Raw genomic sequence first — 20,842 nt, forward strand, 5'->3', positions numbered from 1 at the left:
AATTATTCAAGGTCTATGTGTTACAATTACAACATTATTCCATTCAAACAAATTTAGATGATACTAATCTGTAAGTAAAATAATTGGTATGTAACTATAATACACACTATATAGCATGACACGCTTCTCTCTGTATCAGGAACGATCTATTTCCGTCATAGAATTGTCTCTGTCGTTTTTATTTTCGTAAGCGTTCGTATATCCCACTGACATTGGGATAATTGCCCAATTCATTTCTACTCCTTATATTTTGCCAAAGTAAGGTGAAAATAATGAATCAGTATTTGGTGTTCTGTATTAATGCAATGTGTATTGAAACTGAATTAATTAACAGATCAAATTGTAAATCGTATATATTATTGTTTTAAATTTAAACAGAGTACATCACTTCATAAATATTTAATTATTGTTTGTGAAGTACACATATGAAATGACTACGTGAATTATCTTTATGCAACTAACAGTTGTTAAATGACTTAATATTAATTGTTAATAAAGAAACATTTGTTATTTTGTATAGAGTAGATTGATGGTTGATGTGTTTATTATTGTTGAAAAACCGTTTGACCAGTTGTTAAATTGTTTCGGATTCGGTGCCTGAAGAGCAACAGATAAAAAGCATGCTATTGGATATATATTACTATTCAATGTAGATATATACAACGTATTTCAAAACAATTATTGAGTACTCTCCGAGGTGAGTGAGCTGCAGATATTGCAATATGATTATTGTGTCGCTGCAGGTCCATATATAAGAAATAAACATAGTAATGTTTTTACCAGTATTGCAAGATTAGGTAATTTTGAAACGATTTAAAGGCCAAGCTACTACGAGTGGTTGACACATTGCGTTATATCTATATCATTACCATATAAATATCTTCCAGGACAGTTGAGACGGAATAATTGAATTCTGATTTTGAGGAATGGACTAAAATTGGTCAATGCTCCCAACTTTATTAATCTTCGCACTCAATAGAAGCTCAAGTCCATTGGATTTTTATAATATTCGTTCAATATCTCGTGTTACAAGACCAAATATAACAAGTTGAATTGCTAATATTGCCGGTTACATATAATATATTTTTCTGCGAGTGTCAGTATACAACATATTTACGAGAATTGATTAGTCTGTTACTGTATAATTTGCAGTAAACAGATCAGTATATATAAACAACCTTGCTTCTACAATCACGATTGTTTGACCGGGTTGTTGATGAGAACAACTATGGTTAACTGGAAGAGGGAAAGATTTTGACAAATCTTAATAATGGTAAGATTAAGTATGTTACGTATCCGTGTTAGGTTAGGAAATTGCAAAAAAGAATTGTTAGACAAAAAGAAAAATCTAATCGTTTCATAAATAGGTACCTTTCAATGAGCAACGATCCTTAATATGCAGACTTTTTGATTATTTTATTTGTCACTAACATGATTTACTTATATGTACATAAACAAGTCTGTATTATTCGCAATTTATCGACACAGCTGTTATATATAATAATTAATTCTTATTCTTGAACTCGTTTGATATTCAAGGGTGATAATTTCGTAAACTGACTGCAATTTACAATAGCTGTCAAAGCGTGAAAAAGCAATTAACCTTCACTGTGCTATGTTTAAATTAATCATATAAACTGTCTGCGACATGGAATTGATTATAAATTAATTTCTTTGATATTATCAAAATATGATATCACTTGAATACTTGTACAAATAGAGAAATATTGCGGTGGCTAAAAATTTTAATTTATAATATATAGTGACACTTATATCCATCCTAGCAGGATTCGAACCCACAACCCGAGGAGATGCTTTAAGGAATTTATTGTGTATTCTCTAATTTAATTGTTAAGTAACTTTAAATGTTAAAAACATGATCATGCGAAGTACTTGCGTGTATAAATGGCTTTATTTCATATTTCTTATAAACATATACGTCATAAGTATGTAGAGTATAAAATACAAGGGCTCTTAGAAGCAATTTCGCAAAGTTGATAAGTCAAATTTTAGTCTACACTATAGAGTTCCATAAAAATCTATCCAGAATTAAAAACTAACGAATCTAAATAAACCTTTTACATTTTTATTTTATATTAGTTTGAGTATTTGAAAATCAATCACGCAAAAGCTACGGCACTGATCTTATTTATATGTTGTATTCCTGTATTGATTGGATTACTATACCGACTTTAATTTCCTTGAAGTATAGTTATATAATAAAGTAAGATTAGAATTATGACTGAACACGTAACACAGGACTTGCTTAACTCTACCCAGTAGCACCATCAGTCAGTCAGTGTACTGTGAGTTTGTTATTAATTCTGAAACAACAACAATGAACATAGAGTATGCAAGTAAATGTGTTCTGTGCTGTGTGATACATTATCGTGTACCGTGATGAGAGGAGCAGTTAGGTGTATGAGGTAATGTTGCTTGCGATATAGCCAGTGAACTTGTATTATTAACCGTAACGGTATTACTAACATAATTTTGTCCGTTTACGTATATGTGCTTTAATTACAGATAGTTTAATGTTTATAGATAAAATTACAGAATAACTATTCTAGGGGTCGCTCTTCTTTGGTTGAAACGCTTACACACATCATCATCGACACTTTTTTGTTTATAAACAGAGTTTTATTTTGAAAGTCGCAGTTGGAACTTGTCCAGAAATCGTTTTCGGATATAAATTATTTGTTTAAAACGTTATTAATCCTCGACGCAAAAAGCGTGTGATAAGTTTGACGCGGGTAGATGTGTCTACGGCATCGTAGCTCTCAAGTGGCTTGACCGATTTCGATGCAGTTTTATTCATTAGAAAGCCAGTTGCGGTGTTTCTCAGCTATGTTTAGTTCGTATCGGTACAGTGGTGTAAGATTATCGAGTCGTTTGTAAAATTTTGTGAAGTATTTTGTCGTATGATTACTTGATTAGAGCCTTACACTTGCGAATATAACTATTATATATACACTAGGTACCAACCTCGGCTTCGCACGGGCTCTTTACAAAAAATATAAAATAGACTATTTAATTTTAAGAATTATCAAACTTATATTATGATAACTTTCAAATTTTACGCCCGATTTAAATGATATTAAAAGTAATTTACAGATACTGATGTAGGCTTGAAAATCAAGTATTTTTTTTTGATTAGACTTAAATACCATATTTGTGTAAATAGCTTTCCAATAAACGCTTCAGGAATGCAAATTTTTAACAGTTGTAAAATGGATATAGTATGTTATCCGCGGACTATTGATCCGCGGACTGTAGACGCATATAAGATACACAATTCCACCATATATTATTTTGTTTTACCCCAAAGACTTTAGGCAGCGTTTTCGTTACAAGCTCTCAGGCGGTTCATGTTTTCTCGAAATTTTCAACAAATATTGTTAATGTACACACAAGCAAATACCAAAACTTAACAAATTATATACCAAAACCTTCCTCGAGAATCACGCTATCGAGTGGTTATAACTATTAGATAATCGGTGCAGTAGTTTTTCCGTTTTATAATTTTATAATATATATACATTTATGTAATTATATATATATATATATATTACATAAATGTTTTTAATAACATTTTCGTCATTAGATATTCTTAACGGTCGAGTATTTCATTGTAATCTTATATTTATAAAGGGAATAAATGTTCCGAAAATTAACAATCAAAAATGATCTGTAAGCTGGGAAGGATTAATGTATCGTATAATCCCACTTCGATTAAATTAAAAGACAAAATTACATGTAATTTTTCACTGTTCTGATTCTGTTAATTATTGGGAGCATTTTTCTGTTTTTGTTTTATTAATGCCTAAACAGCTTAGAAATTTCCATAACCTTTAAATGTTAAGGAAATCCGTCGTTAGATATCTGCTTACTTTGAAGAATTTGAAACATTAATCTTATTAAGGCTTTGGGTCGTGGTTTCCTCTGTTTTAAGCTAAGCTTGTCATCCGTTAAATATAGTCAATTTTAATAAATAATTAAATACTGTTTTTTTTTCATAGTGTAGTCTGTGCTACAAAGATACAAATATATAAAAAAGAGATCATATTGTACATAACATAATTCTTATAATAACATTTATATCAATATTTTAATTCAACTTGTGCCAATTGTATCAATCCCATGCATAATTAAAAATACTTCAATAAAACAGATATTTTGAATTTGTTGAGATGTAGTTAAATAATATTTTCCTTTAGTCGCCTCAAACGCGATTACTCAGGTATATATTCCACCGAGCACAACACCGAGTCCAACGTATGTGGACGACAGTTCGGAATATTTGCTCTGGTGTCTGTCGTCCAAAATGACTTTTGGATTTTCTAGTTGCTTGGATAGCGTCGGTGTTATGTTCCCTTAACGGCGATTGTTTCTAATTACTTTATATGTTTTGGAACTTCATAAAATTAATATATAAACATATGTAAATATAGCTATTCTTAGAAACAAGGTAAGAATTGACTTTTTAAAAAATAACATTCGATACAATTCCACCGCTAAATTATTAAATTTACACAAAAATAAAAACAATTCTAAATGAATAACTTTCAACTATCTTGATTTAAACTAATCGTTAAATGAAATCCGAATATAACACAATCGAAAGATTTAAACACACTTTTAAAGTCTACTAACGACTAAACTATCACACCAACGCGCGTTACGAACGAAAAAGAGCCCTGATGTCCTCTGACAACTGCTTATATGTCGTTTGAGTCTCTCCTACCCTCTGATATTCCTACATTGATTCTCTCCTACCCTCTCATATTCCTACACTATATATTAATTGATATTACTTAATTCCCGCGAACAAGCCCTGTCATATAAATCTCCTTCATCAAGAAATCATGGATAAGTTAGTACCTATCACTAATGTTAGACACATGATACAAACATGATGACTTTTTATATGGATTGGAGTCAGTACAAAGCTATAAGCAATGTTTTGTAAAGAATTTGTAATTAATATTCTATAAGGAAGTTCTGAAAAACGATTTTGAAATCAGACCAGACAAAACAGTATTCAATTCTAAAATAACAAAGCCTTTTAGAACGATAAACAAGAATGTTTATTCATGAGAACATAAGTCATATTCATCTTAAAATTGTTTGGAATTCCAGTAACAAGATTTAAATTTTTTTCGGTATTTATTATTTATTTATAGTATTGCGTCATGAAACTGGTTTGAATTTGAGAATTTTCGCGATTAAAGCCAAAATATGATAGTATTTGATAATAGAGGTTAAATAATGACCCATTTTATATGAAGTAATATTTTTACAAAGACATAAAAATCATAGTACGGATTCGAGTAAGACTGTTTCACCATTAATTTCTCCCTAGTACAGATTAGTTTTAATGTTGAACATTGCTTTGTTCACGATAATCTCGTACCAGGTTTATTAAAGTATAAGCAGGAATAAATACCTACCTATTTAGAATTTCTTTTCTCCATAGTCTCCATTTCAATACCCATTATTATGAAATAAATAATATAATTAGCATACTTTAGTAGGAAATTCTTTGATATGCGGAATATTATCAAAGTGATTGTTTGAGACAAGTAAACGCTGTCATGAAAGGAGTTTTCATGCGATGTTTGTTGATTGGATATATATGTTTGGTTTTTAATGTCCATTAAAAAAGTATTGGAATTAAAATAATAAACACGAGTAGTTGTGTTTAGGGCAAGGTACTCTTGTTAAGTTACTATAGTTGCTACATTTACATAACTCTTTGATATTTTCACAGAAATTAAACTTTAATTATATTGGGCTGTATTACACTACTAAATGGTCTCAGTCCAAGGGTTGCTACGTCGTAACCCTGAATGACATGAAGCTTTTAATTTTATATTAGCTATCATTTTATCGTCTTATCACACACATGGAAGTACAACAAATACTAGGAATTAAATTCTGATTTAAAAGAAGATAAAAAGTTTCCACATGAGTGTTAATCTAAGATATGGATCCTCTTTTAATTTAATTACTAAAGATTCTTTAAGGAAGAAATCTATTTCTCAACCAGTATATTTTAACACATATTTTTGTTCACAGTATCGTAATCTAAACCTACCCTACGTCGATGACAAACAAAATATGTAAATTTCCATTAACCAATACTCGTTGATTCCTATTAGCGTCCTAATTGCAACTTATTGCGGTGAATACAACCAACATTTGTGTGAAAAAGCTTCGTAAATTAATCCGAGCTGGTGTTGAACTCCACATTACTCAAGGCGACGGCGTGATTGAATCTGTCACGCAATTATATAACTCGAAAAACATTACTAAATATTCTCCCAGTTCTTTAGTAAAGTGCGCGTCTCAAGCTCACCTCAGATCGTTTGTAGGGTTAGGGTACAAACTATCAAGGTACTATAGGTTACGCTTTATTTCCATCTCACAAGGAGCAACACAACGAGAAGATTGAAAGAGTCTAAGACGTTACTATATGAACGAACCATGCATTTGCATGGCTTGTGTGAGAAAAATATAACATATAGGGTGTTTAAGAACGAAAAGATGCTACTGTGAGGTGTGTGCGTTTGTGACTTGTGCACGGAAAAACCACTGAAAGTTTATAATACTGTCATTCATAAATACATGACTGAGTTTAAAGGTCTATTTAATTGATTAGTTTAAGAAGAATTTGTGTTCTTGAAAGTAGAAGAATACAGAAGAAAAGCAATGAATACAACAACACTTATAAATTAACTATTTCAATATAAAATGTAAATGTTGGATGAGTCTTCCTTTAACAGTAAAGAAAAATTCACAATATCACTATTTATATAAATAATATAAGATTTTTTCCACAATAATAACATTGCTACTTAATCATATACACTGTGATACCGACAACTCAAAATTATAATATTTTTAAACCCTCGAAGAATATATTTTGAAAATTATCTTTAGTAAAATTTTCTTCCATGTCGTGCGTAGCGGAAAAATAGGGTAGCAGAAGAAATACTTCACGGAAGAATTAGAACGCACATAAACCACACAGTCGAACCAACTTTTCCTTCACACGGTTTCCTTTGTTATTATATTATAAATTTTTCTTGGAAAACATTACGTTTACCTGCTTTAATACTCACGATCGGGACCGCGATAATTAAATTACAATGTTATTATATTTCAACAATTGTTTATAGCAGTGAGACAGACAAACCTACAACTTCAGACAAAACTGCCGACGACCTACACAGTAAGCATTATAACTACACTGCTATCTTAGTTATAAGCAAAAGGTTTTGTAATATTCGATAAAGCGATTGAAGCGTAAATATTAATCTTACAGGATCAAATAAATAAGGATATATTTATATAACAGTAATATTATTTTTACTTAAAAATATTTCCGAGAAAAATTATAGCACATTAGAATCATAAATCTTGTTATAGGAGATTACATAATTTTTATAGTCCTTTTCAACAAACTTTGTAAGGCCGTTTTCAACAGAGATTGTGCTCATAAAAGCTTCCGTAACTTTATTTGGTGTACATTAAATTTTTTATTCGTTTGTTTTTACAACACCACATATTCTTAATATTACCGGGAAATAATAAATACCATCAATATATAGCAGCCAGAGAATGTTCCGTACAATCATGTGCAAAGAGACAGGAAAACTATTAAAAGTAGGAAATTCAATCAGTAATATTAACAAAGTCAAATTGTTACATCTTTAAGTAGCATCGAATTACTGTTTCTATATAACTAAAATGATATCAACTTCTTACTAAGGAAACCTAAGAAAATCAATGTTAGTTAAAATAATATAAAACAAACAAAATAAAAAAAAATATACCTCCTTAAAGTCTCGGAATTCCGTGTAATACAGAACTCTGAATGTATGTTGTATAACCATATATGCATATCATGTAATCTATCATTTAACGATATTTACATTAAGTTTAAACAAGTCCTAGCTTATAAAACAATTGTTTCCGACTAACGTATGTATGAGAATCTTCTTTTTAAATTCGTATATCTGTTAGTAAATAATACAATTAATATTCTTGTAATTTTGATACACTTTCTTTCACTCAGCATTATAGTATTTATCGCTTAAGTAATTTGAATAACCAAATAAAAATTCTCCAAGCAGATTTAGGTCGCTAACTCAGAAACTTGCCAGAACATCGAGGTTTAAGTTGAAGGCTCACAACGATACCTAGGAAACGATCCGGACCGCCTTGAATATAAAGTTGGAACTCGCACACAGACGTGCTAGATAAGCTATAACCTGTACACGACGCAAAGACTGCTTATAACGACGCTTAAAAAGGTATTAGTTTCCAGACCCTTGTTTCACTTCATTTTTTTAAACTTACACAACGACTGTACAAAATTGTTATGTACTAAACAGTGATTACTCGTCTTCTTGTTCACTTCTGTTACAATAATCATATATTGAAATATTCTTGGAACAGACATTAAAAGATTGCTATTTAGTCAAGCGTTTAAAAAAGTGAAAAAACATCTTAGGTCTACCATTTGAACGGAGTTAAATAATAGACAATGTAAGATCAACTGATATTTTAAAATATAGGATGTGATTTGCTAAACTTATAAAGGGGCAACTGTATTGTTGTTATATACATCCTGTTCTAACTGCACAAAATATACAGAATTAGAAAGAGACGACATTTTTGTTTAATATTTATCTGTCTGTAGAACAGACAAAACTCTGAATGTCATAAACGGTCAGTATATAGCTGTCAAAAACCTTAATAAAATTAATGTTTAACCTTATTGTTTCTAAATATTTAAACTACTTTAATATCAACGAACGGATTTAATGATTAAAATTATTTAATGCATAAAGTCATATATTAAACTTATAAAATAATACCCTTACATTTTGATTTTTAACTTGCCAAAGCTTAAATTTTTATATATAAAATCATTAATGCAAAATAATTTTAATAATACCATTAGGGCTAACAGACCAAGCTCACTGGCTATATCGCAAACAACATTACTACCTCATACCCCTAACTGCTCCTCTCATCACGGAACGCGATAATGTATTACACAGAACACATTTACTTGCATATTACTTACCTTTGAGTGATAGCAGGATATAAAAATGTATAAGATGTGTCGATTTTTGTTAGTCTTTCGGTGTGATAATACGTAAATTATAAATATCAAAAATATAATTTAAATTATAAAGAGATTTCTTTTTTTTTTTAAGAAATAAAATTTGAAATAGTTTTGATTCTGAAATCCTATTTTAATTGTTTAATTACTCAAGTTAATTGAAGTAATTTATTTGTATTTGAAAGTGCTGTCATAAGAAACAGTATCTAATAAATGAATTTATAAACAATTTCATGTCACAGACAGTTTATATGATAAATTAAACATAGTAAAGTAAAGGTTAATTGCTTTTTCACGCTTTGACAGCTTCTGTAAATTGAACTCAGTGTACGAAATTATCACCCTTGAATACAAACGAGTTCAAGAATAAGACTTCAAGAATACAGACAAATAGATACGTTTTTATTATTACAAAGAAAAAATAAATAAAATAAACTTGGTATCAATTTTTTTTTATACAATATTTAGTCAGTCAGTTTGTTAATTACATCCATATCTGAAAATGTTCCCATCATGTCGATACAATCTTTATTATTATAAAAGCTAAAATTTTACCTTCATCCTTACCTATTCTGGTTTATGTACATACGCCCGCAAAAGCAAACATATGTATTGGGCGGCAAGTACATATAATTAAATATTACCAGTTGTTTGACCAGAACTAGTTACACGTGGTTTCATTTCAGCAATAGTAGGGCGACATGTCTGCAATGTGCTAAAGTTTAAACGGAGATTTCACCTTAAAGCAGTTCGTCACAAGTCATAAAAGTCCTTTACATCATAATGACATTAACAGAGCTCGCAAACAGTAACATTCAATTTAAAAATTACCTTTCAGTTCACTCTGTTTACAATTGATTAATTTTATATAATTAGTCTTACAATATACAGTTTACTCTTTTAATTAATTCTGAGTCGTCAATGAAATATTTCACTTTATTGTAATGAGTTAAGTTATTAAGAATGTTTCAACAGACAAAGGAGTGATATGTTTAGATAAGATGAATAAGAAACTGAAATGACACCCTCAACTTAAACATAGATTGGAATCAACATTTGGAAAGTCTAAGGTAAGGTCTAACGGCAAAGAGCACCAGACCAAATCATAAATTTATCATATTGTATTATTAAACTCGGCTGCATGTACTTTTAGTTCAAATAACAGATGTTTTAATTTGACATAAATATTTATTTAAATGAAACTAATATATTAACCCTCAGTTGAACGACAACCTGCGATACTACCATATGTGAAGGGAGTTACTGATAGAATAGGTAACATTTTGAAGAAGGTTTCCATCCAAACTATTTACAAACCACATAAGAAAGTGAGCCAATTCTTGAGACCAATCAAGAGTAACCACAAATCCTCGCTTGGAAAGACAATTATATACCGAGGTTAATTCGCGAGGCTATTGAAATTAAAAAAAACATCCCAATTTCAATATAGAAGATGGCTGGAATCTATCAAACACAAGGAACCCCCTTTTAAAAAATATAAAATCCCATGTCCGTAACCACACCGCAAGACCTCAAGACACTGTAAGCGCATTCTGCCGGCATCCAGAGCGGTACGCCAGAAAATTAAGAAATCGATGGCGGTAGATGATAAATAACAAGGACCAACTGACAGACATTCACACCTCGTCTGCCCGTGATCACGGTTGCTGAAAAGTAACCGAAACGTCGGGAGTATGTAGTTTATTAAAATAATAAAAATCCGCGTAGTATATACGAAATATATTAGTTTCATTTAAATGAATAAAACTAGCGAAAATCTCAGATCTCATTGACATAAATATGCAGTAAATTCATTGACATAGATTTTTAAATATTATTGTAAAACTGATTTAAAAAATTAATTCGAACATACGTTAAATTCTATTCCAACCTGTTATAGATGACTGAAAAATAAGAAACTACCAGAGGATTGAAACTACACTCTCTTTGAAACACTATATTCATTATTTTCACCTTTCAATGGCAAAATATAAGGAGTAGAAATGATTTGAGCAATTATCCCAATGTCAGTGGGATATACGAACGCTCACTAAAATAAAAACGACAGAGACAATTCTATGACGGAAATAGATCGTTCCTGATACAGAGAGAAGCGTGTCATGCATAGAGCTATGTCTATATTAAGTAAAGTTGTATAATACATGATATGCTCTGTTTGAAAAACAATGACTTAGCATATAAAATTTAATGTATTATTACATCAATACTATTCAATTATTTAGAATATAGTTTTATGAGTAAAAATCAGTTTTACTACTAAAACTATATTCAAGTTACAATTAAGACTTATAACTAACTACATCCTAAATATGTTCTGTAGGTCAGCGATTGACTCCAGACTGAATACATATTAAAACCCATTTCCCATTGCCACCGATGGTGTAAGGCGTGCGGTTGTGTCTTCACTTTCCCATTTCCACCGATGGCTCAGAGTCAGCATTTGGTACTTAACACCATTGTTTTACTATAAGGATATTCCTCAGCTATGGCTAACGTAACTAATTAACAAGTAAATTTCAAAATAAACAAATAGATTGCAATTTCACTAATCTTTCAATTATCTATCATTTCTTTTAAACATAACTTTTACAATGTTTTTGTTAACTGTTTTGTTCCAAAATATTGATTTTATTGAAATCTTTATAAATTCTAAACCGTCTCTTAAAAAGTATTGAATCCATCGTTCAAGAATCAACACACCAGATAGCCCACATACATATTCTATCAAGGAACTCGCTTGTTCAGTCATAACACCTCATGTATCTTATTTTAATTCTTCAAGTTCTTTACTCGCTTCTCGTCCTAAGCACTGTTCCTGAACGGCCATCCGCTAATAAAAAGAAACAATTAACTTAAATAGTATACTTCTAAAAGTGGATCATTAAATATTACTAATTTACTTATATTATCATAAATTATATTTCGTCTTAATTAATATTGCCTCCAGGAATCGTTTTAAGTATTAAAGAAATAAAATTGTATTTTTAAGCAAATCTCTTCCAATATTTCTTATCTAAATCACACATATAAATAATAAAATGGAAAGTTCAAATTTTTCATCTCACAAATTTAAATTAATTTACATATTATAATTTCTATAACTTTTAGAAAAGTTTGTTAAAAACATTATTCAAATGTAACATGCCAGTGTCATAAATACTTAAATAAACAAAGTTATTGGACTTAATCAAAATTCACGGACGTTTTGATAATTAACGCCAATCTAAATAAACTTGACAAGAAATAGAAATAATACTGAATTATTATCATATCTTATCATATCTTGAGATCTCGAATGGAGAATTGATAAGTGTAACAGTGAGGCTCTAGAGTCTAGATGTTGCGAGGTTCACTAAAGGCTTAATGCCCGTATGAATATTCAATTCTTCAGACGATTTTAAATCCCTTTAAGACAGGGTTGTTTGGTTTAGGTATAAAGAACTTTATTTCTCTTAAGAATTTAACATTCACTAACAATGAGATACAATGAACATTTCTATACATTTGCAAAATAATAGTTGTAACATCTGGCCCATTGGATATAAAGGCTTCCTTTATTTACTATAGCGAAGATATTAAATGATTTTTTAGTTTGACTTTCAACATCCCTATACTATCACATATAGGGTTTTCCATTAAGGGCGCTTGATCGTGCAGAACTTCCATCGTAGCGTGTGCTGTGTGGCACGTAGCGCCGTCCTGTTGAAACCACATGTTGTCCAGATCCATATTCTCGATTTCAGGCCAAAAGAAGTTGGTTATCATCGACCGGTATCGCTCACCATTGACGGTGACGGCCACACCATTATCGTTTTCGAAAAAATACGGACCAATCACGCCTCCGGCCCAAAATCCGCACCAAACAGTCACTTTCTGCGGGTGCATTGCCACTTGGTGAACCTCGTGTGGATTGGTCTCGTCCCAAATACGGCAATTTTGCTTGTTGACATAGCCATTCATCCAAAAATGCGCCTCGTCGCTGAAGATGATTTTTTTGCCAAAATCGGCGTCAACTTCCAACTGCTCTAATGCCCAGTCAGCGAACACACGGCGCTGTCTATGGTCATTAACCTTGAGCTCTTGGGTCAGCTGGATTTTGTACGGGTGCAGGCTTAAGTCACAACGCAAAATTCGCCAAGTTGTCGTCTGCGAAAGGCCGAGTTCCTGTGCGCGACGCGGAATTGACTGCCGCGGGTTTTCGAGGACACTGTCGCGCACAGCGGCGATATTCTCGGCAGATCTCGCGTTACGTTGACGCACGGGAACCGGCTGATTGTTAACTGACCCGGTTGACTCGAATTTGTCCACCAATCGACGGATAGTCGACTCGGCAGGACGATCATCGCGACCGTAAAACGGGCGAAGTGCGCGGAACGTTGCTCGAACTGAAGACCCATTTTCATAAAACAATTTTATGATTTGCACGTGCTGCTCGACACTGTAACCTGCCATGGTGGTTTGGGAGGACGGAATGAATATAACACACTGCATTTGACAGCTGTCACTCAAACAACATGGCCGCAATCAGCTGTCAAAGTTCAAGCGTCCCTATTGGAAAACCCCTTAGTTTATTTCGTCTGGTAGTTTGTTGAACAGCTGTACCTACTCCCTCAAACAGTATTGTTTTTGTTCTGAATTGATCTAGGAAATAACATACATTTAAATTAGAATTACAATTTAACATACAATTGTTTTGATCTCATGAAATGTCTCATGAATAATCTTTGCTATTGATTTTTTTGAAGGTAAATTAAAATGCTTTTGAATAGTTGATGATGAATGATTGATAACAATTGATATGACACAAGGAGAACAAAGAGTTGCACCACGAACATACGTGACAATATCATGAGAAAAAGGATCTTATTTTTATTAGTCATTATAACACTAACAAGGAGAGTATATGATAATATACGATCAAACCCCATTGATGAAACGACATCCCAACATTTCTAAATTAAATGTTATAGGACCTAGGTTTCTAGTAATTAAAATAAGACAATAATAAAATATGCGTAATATTAACTATAAATTCATTTATAAGAGGAAAGCGTTTAGTGATCGCGCCGCTGTCTGTAATTTAAATATCAAATATTTTTGAGTAAAACCAGCGACTGAGTTAAAATTAACGAAGATGAAGCTTTGAGGTCTTTATTAATAATTTACAGCCCAGCACTCCTTTCATTATTACAAAATCGTGAACCGAGCTTCATAGATGTTTTTCATTAAAATACTATTTACTTGCATTTTCTATATTATATATTTAATACATATATATTATAACTCCCACCACATAAAACATATAATACATATATTTTTGCTTTCATCAAATGTCATTCCGCTTTTATTGAACTGATACCTTAATAAGATTTTTTATTAAAAAAAAGGATGAAAATTTTAAATTCCTTTTATTCGATAGGAAACAATAAATTCAAATTCTTAAAAAAAAAAAACCGTTACAAAACTTTAGTAAAATCATTAGTTTTAATCTTTGGATCAACATTTAACTATAAAGGACAGCCTTAATACTAAATATTCCAGGTACGAATATTCATATTTGAATATTTATAAATATTAATTATTTTGAATTCTAAGAACAGTCTTAATTCTCGAAACCAAGGAGGTTGCTTAATGCTGGCTGTTCTCTTACAGACGCATATTTTTAATCACAAAGACGTTATTTATTTTGCTTTGTGCCATGAAACCATGATTTGTTATGTTTGAGATAAACTAAAGTACTATAATCTCTACACATAATATTGAGACCTTTTATTTTTTATTTATCGTAGAAATAGAATTAAGGACTATATACTTATGTAATATTGGCTTATGAAAAAACGTCTTTCATTTAAAGCAGTGAAGGATATTTTGAAGCAATCGTTAACGTTAACATAGGACACCATCTATTTCTTGCCCAAAACTTCGGTATGTTATTTTAATGTAACATAGAATCTCACAAAAATATAACTGTGATATAATTAGTAATTGAAATCATTTATTAATTGTCTTTTAGCCACCATCGATTACATTATAATAAAAAGCAAATATATTCACATTAAAATTTTAATGAGCAAAATATTATCTGTACTATTAAGTTCAAATATTTTATTCAGTCATTAACAGTTTAAATATCTAATCGAATTAAAAGATATTCTTAATATTTCTTCCATAATAATCTAGTAAACGGATAAACAGACAGACATACATATCTGTGAAAAAATTAACAATAAAAAATATACCATAATTTTACGCCAGCAATAAAATAAATCCAATACAACTATGATTAAACATAATCTAAAGAATTCAAATTTAAAAATTTATTGCAATTTCTGAATGTGAAGAACTATTTTGTATTAATAAAAATGTATTCTGCCATTTTCTTATTAAGTAAAGTCTAATTATAAAAACTAAATATATGCAAAAAATTTAATATTTGAATAAGCAAAGTATTACAAGATAGTTAAATCTACTATTCTTCTATGAAGTAAAAAATAAAAACCAAGTTGTTTACGTTAATTATAATATTTTTCAGATCCGCACACGAAGGAGCAGTTTAATTTATTATTTTATCTAAAATTAATGAAGACCGTCGGCGGACTGGTTAGGCTATACTTAAAGCTGAACGGATACTCATCACTGATGATCTGGCGGTATTAACTAATGAACAAATAGTATTAACTTGATATAAATAGATTATAGGCTACTAGAAAGTGATTAAATCATCATTACTTTAATCGCAGCTATAATCGGTATATCCTAAAAAAATCATCCGTAAACTATGAACTAGTTATGAACGAATGATAATTACTGAAAAACGAATGGCTTTCACCATAACCTGAGAATTCTTTTAAATTTCCTCCCATAATACAAATGTGTAGGTTATAACTTTAATTAAAACCATTTAGACAAATGTGGAGACAAAGCAAATAAGCTCGTTAGCGAAAAGTTACGCCAACGTATCATATGAGCGTGTAAAAGTTAACGGTAAGCTGAACAATTTCCAACCAACTTTTCTTTCATAATCTTGCTCCCAATAAATTAAGCCGTAATACATAACGTAAATTGAACGAGACGTAACTCTGTAATGAGATATAACAACAGAAAAGTCAGGAACAAAAGAAATCTAACTTTTTCAAAGACGTTTCAGTAATGAGATTCACAAAGTAGTTTTTACACGACCTTTGTCATTTGTTTTATAAGTATAATATTTTATAAGTATAAAGATGAAGTAATATTGTGAACTTTATACGAAATAAAATGCACTTATTTATCTTATCAAACTTCATTCTTGTATTAAAACAACTAAACAGAAGTGAATATATATATATATATTTTAATAATTAAAAAGTATGCAGCAATGTTTCCTACAAATATACATTATATTTTCCAAAAAATATTTTTTATACAATCATATTTTAAAGATAATATAATAGTTAAAACTATTTACATAATACGTTATAGGTAAAAGGTTATCTATTCCTATGCAAGAACGTTAATGTTGAATCACTGGATCGTGTAATTGCGGATTGCGGCCATTTTGAATTCAACGCTCTGATTTAAAGCAAATACTAACCGATCCTGCATATATTGATGAATACATTTCTTATATCGGAATAATCATACATTTAGGGGATTTTATAAATATTATGTGTAAAAATAACCTACAGAGGAAATGTTTTACGATAATATTTTATTTTATACATGTCGCTAATGATCGTTAAATACCCTCCGGTAAATATACATCAAAAGTTTTAACTTTCGAATTTTGACAATGTGAAAATTACGGAAACAGTTGGTAAAATTAGTACAGAATTTGCATTTAATGTTTGACTACATTTAAAGTTAATATTACTGGCAACTCTGTCGGCATTACGTCAGAGCTTACATGTCGATTTGCATTATTTTTCATGTAAAACGCAAATTTACAAGTTGAACGTTTAATTATCGGTATAATTTACGTATTATAAGTTGTGACACGTTATATATCCTTGGCCCAGCTCTTATACACATATATGTAAGAGAATTAATATTTGTTAGTTTAAATATATGTTTGTTCTAAGTATGTTTTTAGTTTCGACACTCAGAGGTAAACTTAGCTCTACCGCATTAACAGTCAATTAAGAAGCGACAAAACTTTACTACTCGGTTAATTCAATTTCCAAGTAGTAAGGGATTCTATTAGTCAGTCTTAGTGACTCAGTTATAATGCTCAATGCCATGCTGGATATTTACCTTGCTAGGATTTTGCGTAAAATATTAAAATAAATGAATGTTCTGACGGTTACGTCAAAGCACCTAACAAAAGATAGACATCGACTAAAATCTTAAAAATACTTTTTTATAAAAGGAGAAGTAACTAAGAGCATATACTACAACGCTTCTCCACGCTTCTCTAAATTACGACATGCGATAACTACCTACTTGAAGAATTTTGAGCAATTTAATAAAAGTTTATTAAATATATTATATAATTAATCTCCTTTTACCTTATTTTACTTTGAGGAAAATGACTGCAAAAACCGCAATAACGGGTAAAACATAGGTTTGGTGAGATAATTAAGGTAATTTAATAATGACTTACGTTTATCGTGAAATACAGCCCAGCGCTGGCTGGCAATTATATGACTCAAACCAAGGTTTTCCATTCACAAAGTTTCTAAACACTTGACCGTTGATTTTTCTGAAACCGATAATTATTTATGAATTATAATAAATATGATGGGGTCAAGGTAACCTTTGTTGCATTGTACATAAATAACGCAGACTTATGTTGTATACACTACTTAACAAAACCATGGCTGGGTGAGAAGTATCCGTTCACTACGGAGGAGGGCTCAGGTTCAATTCTTAGTATTTGGTATCCAAAGAACTGAGTTACACCAAAAGTGGACCTCATGAATATATTTCTATAAGAATTTTGATATCGGTCTGTGTAGTGTAAAGAATGGATGATACGGATTAATTATAATAATAACAAAGAAAGTTTAAAGGTGGCGGCAGTAAGGAACGAATTTAGAAATTTAATAATAGGTTAACGTGTGGTCTGTCCATAGTATAAGAAATAAGTTGTGAATTGTAAGTAATGAGAAGATTCCTACATATTAAGGTAAAAAATATGTAGGAGAGACTCATCTCAATCTTTAGAATACTTTAGAGTAGCTTAACACTTTGGTTAAACCAAAGAGCTACACTTGAGCCGAAGAGCTAGAGAAGGTTGCGCGACTAAAAAGGGACTGACATATGAAACTAATAGAAAAATATTAATATTCTATAAGGAAATGAATCGTAACAAAGTATCAGAAAAGATATTTAATAAATCACTACTAAAATTAACGACGTTTGGCTTACAGCTTACAGCTCTTGAGCAGTGTTGCCTCAATAAATAACAAAAAATGTAAAACAAATGTATAACACGTTGAAAAGTTTAAATCGAATAGGTTTTATTGGTCGGTTTTTCTTATACGTATACGAGTATTGTTCACTACTTGCTTAAAATATATCTCCTCTATACTCTTTATTAATTTGTGTTGAGAATATGATTCGGGAATATTTATTTGTTCTCAGTAGAATAGGAATAAAAATCCAAACTTTAAATAAATATTACAAACAAAAGGAACCAATAGAAGCAAATATTGAAGTTGGTATTATTAATAATTTCTTCATTAGTCTCCTTCTGAAAAGTTCTCTACGGGAGTGGAGAGGCTCTAGGGAAATTTGTATAATCTTTACGCGTGATCTAATTAATGACTTTGGACGGAAACATTTCGTCTTGACCTACTTTAGCTGGAAAATGTTACCGCAACAGTAATTAACACTAACAGTACCTAGCTTAAAATTAAAGCAACTCTAACGACGATGTTGCAAAAAAAGACAAATGAAAATGAACTTTTGCATTCATATCACATTATAGAGACGAAAAGTTTTAAGACTCAATATTTAAAGTTTAACAAAAGTTCAGACAGCTTTTCATATTTTCATTTAGGATTTACGTAATCTATAACAATAACAAGATATAAATTGTATATAAAGAGAAAAAATATATAGTATGGATGAAATATTGTTTTTGTTGGTGGGAAAATAAGTAATTTAATATTTGATCAATAGAAAGATAAGATTAAAATGTATTAAGTCAGATACCTCAATATGGAATAACTCCTTTTATTCAAACGTTTATAGACGGTCAGTTTTATTTCCAAACTTCGCTCATAGAAACAATAGGTGCGGACTGCGGAATACAAATAGCCTTCCTAATGTAATACTAAAGTTTGTAATGGGATATTGCAATGAGAAGTCAGCGAAAGCAATTTAACTTGTGCAAATACTTTTGATTATTCAATAAATGCCGCAAGGAAACGTAGTTTTGGATATTTTCTCTTTAGTTTCTACAGAATTATATTTATATTAAATTAAATCGTCGCAGTCAAAATAATTATTAGAACAAAGGCAAACATATATAAATCTGTTATTTAAGAATACTTTTAGAGAATTTATTCTCTTTATACTTTAGACGTACTTCAAGTAGATAATTATTTATTGAAACTTAAATGTTCCTTTTCCAATATCAGACCGAGCAAAATGTAGACGAGAAGTAAATAATAGTTTAGAAGACTATCAATCATCAATACATATTATAAAACTAAGTGCCTCGCCGCGTTTGTCTGTCTGTTCGCGATAAACGGAAAAACTACTGCACCGATTATCAAACAGATATCACCACTCGAAAGCGTAATTCTCGAGGAAGGTTTTAGTGTATAATTTGTTAAGTTTTTGTATTTACTTTTTGTACATTACCGGTATTTGTTGAAGATGTCGGGAAAACAGGAGCCGTGTGAGAGCTTTTAACATAAACGCTGCCTAAAGTCCATGAAATGTAACAAATTTTTATATAGAGGATTTGTGTATCTTATATAGGTCTACAGAAAAGTCCTCGGTGGCATTTGTCTATACTTTAAGGATAAAATACTATATCCATTTAACAAATTTAAAAAATTCTCATTCCTAAAGCGTTTTTTGGAAAGCTATTTACATAAATATGGTATGAAGTCTTATCAAAATAAATTACTTCGTTTTCAAGCCTACATCAGTATCTGTAAATCATTTAAATCGGGCGTACCATTTGAAAGTTATCATATGTTTAATAATTCTCAGAATTAAATAGGCTAATTGATATTTTTTGTAAGAGCCTGTGCGAAGCCGCGGCTGGTACCTAGTAAAAAATATAGAATAATATGTTCGAGGAACAGATTCAGTCTTGATTTGTAATGTTCAGCGTTATTTCCAGTAATGTCCTACAAAATGGCTTAAACTAGTATTTATAGCTTGCAAATAAAAGTAGATACTCAAATTACAACATTACAATGGTTCAGTATTATAATTAATTATAATCAGTCATAAAAATAATTCTAATAATTAGTACGGCACGGATAGCGCCACTTGTACCTAACAAAATAATGTATCACCAAATACAAAATTAATAGTAAGGCTATAGTTACTGAGCGTTTGAAAAGGTTTAAATATATCTTTAGAATTGCACACATTTATATGAACTAATATTAAAATTAAATTACCTTCACTTCACTCCAAGGAACAATTACAGCACATAAACTAAAATGCGCAGTTCATTTGTTATGAATAGCATGAGCAACAACAAGTATATAGGAGAAGTACAAATATGAACCACCTTCG

Source organism: Danaus plexippus, chromosome 20 (assembly GCF_018135715.1).
Source record: "Danaus plexippus chromosome 20, MEX_DaPlex, whole genome shotgun sequence".
In the NCBI taxonomy this organism is placed as follows: domain Eukaryota; kingdom Metazoa; phylum Arthropoda; class Insecta; order Lepidoptera; family Nymphalidae; genus Danaus; species Danaus plexippus.